The sequence below is a fragment of the Alosa pseudoharengus genome, unplaced genomic scaffold (genome assembly GCF_046254945.1).
Source record: "Alosa pseudoharengus isolate Yale_2024_CS ecotype anadromous, Long Island Sound unplaced genomic scaffold, YU_APseudo_1.1 YU_APseudo_1.1_scf_18, whole genome shotgun sequence".
Taxonomy (NCBI): domain Eukaryota; kingdom Metazoa; phylum Chordata; class Actinopteri; order Clupeiformes; family Clupeidae; genus Alosa; species Alosa pseudoharengus.
Genome location: NW_027468650.1, coordinates 9,132,630 through 9,136,614, shown reverse-complemented (window position 1 = coordinate 9,136,614; position 3,985 = coordinate 9,132,630). Strand labels below are relative to the sequence as shown.

Genomic DNA, 3,985 nt, shown 5'->3' with positions numbered 1-3,985 from the left:
ACTAAAACCAATGTATGTCTTAATGTTGTAGTTTTTACCTAAATAATAGCTCAGTCTGGTTAAAGCAATCATACAAGGTTCTTGACGTTCTCTGCCTAAACATGGACTGTTTAAGGTGTATATGTATAATATGGTATGTACATTTTTTTGTAAATTTTTGGCGCCTTCCATAATCAAAGGAATAAGAAGATCTTCACTGTGCACTCTTTTCTTTCTTTTCTTATTTGGAATGGTAGGTCCCAAATCTTTAACTTTCACTCCAGCTTGGAAAACTGCCCATGAATGCTGATTTTTCAAGTTAATTTTGTCAAGCTTTACAAACTTAACAATATTACCAAACGGGTTTTGTAAATCAGTATCCTTAAACATGTTTTGTTGATCCTTAAAACATGCATTATCATGTTTAAACATGTCAATACAATCAGACATTTTAGAAAGATTAAAATAATATATTTCCCTCCCATGACCAAAATGAATAGCCTCATTAATAAAATCTGTCTGTAAACGCTTCCCTAAACAAGGACTCTTTTCATAAGATATGTTGGACTCTTCCATTTCTTTAGTAACATAACCTATAAGTGATTTCTCAGTGTGTGCATCAAAGTCAGAGTCATTTTTAAATTGTGTGTCCATCACTGGAATTTCAGGTACAAAGAAAGGAACATCATTATCATCCCTATCTAGAGTAACGCATGCATACATATTTTTTCCTTGAAGACCTTTCAAACGATCTTTATGACGTATTTCAATAACATTTTTACGAAATACATATGTGGACTTACTAATATCGACACATTCAGGAAAGGAGATTGGTGGATAAAAGTCCAAATTCACTTTCCGATATTTATCTTTATGTTTATCTGGAGGTGATGTTCCTGGTGGATATATCAATTGTGGACTGCTCTCACCAGAAGGTAATGGACCAGGTTGCAAGGCCTGTATTTCCTCTGCAGGAGAATCCTCCTCAGCCAGGACAGGACCTTTAGAGAAGAGGAAAGTATTAGTGAAAACATTTAGTTCATGTGTTGACCAAAATATGTCTGAATATATTTGCAAAGCTTATGTCAGTGAACTAGCATGTTGCTAACTTCCCACAGTAGGCTGCTTGAAACACCGACTATCAACACACAGGACGAGTTGACCAATCACAGTCCTTGCGGTCTGCATCGCCTCAAAGCGAAGTTACAATTTTTTGGAGGTGCACGTCGAGCTACGGCGGAGGGGTCGGAGAGGGGTTCGCAGCGACGCAGAGTGGTCTGCGGGGGTAAAGGCCCAGGCTGCATGAGCTGTGCTCATACCAGCTGACCAGCTCCAGCAGATTTATGTGACTCACCAGGTTTATATTGAGCAAACATGTCTGCAATACTTACAGAGGAGGGGTGTGCTGCGTGGTGAGTTAGAAGAGCACGGAGGCTTTGCCTTCTCATCAGCCAGGATGTGAGGTTGTTTTTCCTGTGCAGGAAAATCATCTTCAGCCAGGATGGAGCCTCCTATCCAAGAGAGTACAGTACAGTGCATAAGAATCTGTTTAATACTGTCTAGCAAAAGTAATGCTATATTAGAACATGATTGAGTCTATAGGTTCTGTGGTTATAAGCTATTAAAGTTTGAATGTGATCAGGTTAGTAAGTTTTGTATAGCACAGGGCTGTAATGCCAATCCTATGCTGGGCACAGTAAGCAGTACCTTTTGTTCTTTTCTCATCTCCATCATCTTCTTTCTTTTCTTTTCTCTCAATCCCCTCATCCTCTGCATCCTCTCTTGTCTTCTTAATGGGCAATGATTTCTTCATTTGTGTCACTGAGGGAAGTAAATAGAGTATAAGTTGATATTTACATACAAATGGCCTACACTTTAATAGGATGATTATTTCACAACCTTATTGTGCAAAACTAAATGTGCAGTGATGCTTAGTACAGACCATATTAGTTATATATATATGGCTAAGATGTGCTCCCTAAAATAAAGTATTACCACTTGAACCTAGGGTCTATTTACGGTAGTTAACAAGTTCAAACTTTTGATTGAGAGCAAAATGATGTTAATTTATAGAGCCTTGAGCAAGTTTTAGCATTTTTAAAAATTGAGGGGGACATGACCCCCCCCCCCCCCTCCCCAAGATAATGACTACGATCTTGCTTTAAGCCACAGGACAACAACATTGGGAAAATAGCTTTTTCTGTTTTCTTCCCCACTATTCCATTTCCATGAGGAAAGTAATTGAATGGCATGTACTCAAAAGTGAACACACAGTGAGGTGAAGTACACACTAATCCCGATGCAGTGAGCTGCCTGCTACAGCAGTGCTCGGGGAGCAGTGAGGGGTTTTGCTCAGTGGCACTTCAGCCGTTCCTACTGATCGGGGTTTGAACCGGCAGCCCTCCGGTTACAAGTCCGAAGCGCTAACCAGTAGGCCACGGCTGCCTATGTCTGTATGCCAATGGCTGTCTATGGGATAGCTGTGCTCATGTCTTTTGTTGTCTTTGGGTGACTTGCCAAAAATGACTTTGGTTAAATGCCAGAATTATTTACTTTTTGTAAACTTTTTTAAAAGAACTATTATTACCCAGATGCCAAAATTAACCTTCATAGACACAAGGTTACACAAAATGAAACCTTTAGAGAACATTCTCGAACCTCACGTGTCAAACTCACGTGTCACTCAAGCGTCACATGTTTGTTGGAAATCACCATCTCTTAATTGGACTATAACTGATACAGTAAAGAAAAACATGCTATTTGACTGTCTAAACAACATATAAACAACACTTTTGAAAGCAAAGGCAGGGATAGTCTATATAGGCTAATGTAGGTATACAGGTAGAGCAGGTTGTCTTCATACTGTGTAAAAGACATTCCAGAATAGCTATCAAACCTGAAATAAGTTACCTGTACGAATGAAAAGTAATGAAAGTACATGACCTGATCAGTGTTTCAGCATTGGAGGAGTTTTACCCGAGCGAAAGCTACGCTGTCTAAGGTATGGTTTTCGTTAACTGACATCTCACTTAGTTTAAACTAAACAACGCACACAAAAACCTGGTAATTAATCAACACACTGCCTTTCGGGGATTTAGAAGTAAGTCACTTACCTATGGCAGAGGTTTGATCCCTCTCAATGTAAACTGGGACGAGCTCAGACATCTTGCAAATGCAAATGGAAGAGGAAAGCACTGAAGGTAAGTGTGTCCGTCTTACGGCCGTACAACCGGAAGCTTTCGCTCAGACACTCCTCCCCATAAACTTTTACCAATGCCCAGGACACATAAGCTCACAGCAGATTTTAGTATAAATAGTACAAGTTGCTTTATTGTTAATAAATAGTTGTAAGAATTAAGTTATTTAAAAGAAGCGATTTAAAGTCCACAGTTTCAAACTTAAGCTGAGACGATCTGGGTGTGGTAGACAAAGAAACAGTCTGTAGCTTTCGATTAACTTCCTGGTCAGGAACCACGGTGCGTGACATCATCGGCCGCGCCTTCGTGTGATGATAGGGGTTCCCTCGGAATTCCTTGTGACGTCGCCAGCAACCCGGAACCGGCAGCCAGCACACCTTGAACAGCAAAAAGGCAAGGGATCAGGACACCACGGGTCGTTCAAACAAGGTCTACTACGCAAACAAGCAGGCAGACTTACATCCCTTTAGGTAGGAATAGTGAGGGTTGATCGCTGTTTGGAATCGGATCTCCGTGGCCCAGATAGTAGGCTCGTCTTCCCCCTTGGACTTAGCTGCGTCTCCAAGGCCAATGTGGCGTCCGTCTCCCCGCCGTTTCTCCCGGTGTGCAACAGATAGCGAGGAGGAGTATAAAAAGAGGTGGTACACACCTCGGAGGTATGACGGTACTCTTGGCCAATGTCGGGGGTTCCTGACCCAGTGCCAATTGACTTTTGAATTGCAACCTTCTATGTATCCTACGGATAGGGCTAAGATTGCGTATGTGGTTACTCTCCTGACTGATAAGGCCTGTGCCTGGGCTACAGCCAT

At 41.4% G+C, this 3,985-nt stretch overlaps 1 long non-coding RNA gene across 1 annotated transcript; it reads right to left on the bottom strand.

Moving 5' to 3' along the window:
* Positions 1-350: 350 nt before the first annotated feature.
* LOC143131611 (uncharacterized) lies at positions 351-3,321 on the bottom strand. Its single transcript, XR_012988136.1, has 4 exons — positions 3,093-3,321; positions 1,687-1,800; positions 1,371-1,490; positions 351-980 (listed from the first exon to the last, which is right to left on the bottom strand). It is a non-coding gene; the product is annotated as an uncharacterized LOC143131611 (long non-coding RNA).
* Between the last annotated feature and the right edge of the window lie 664 nt (positions 3,322-3,985).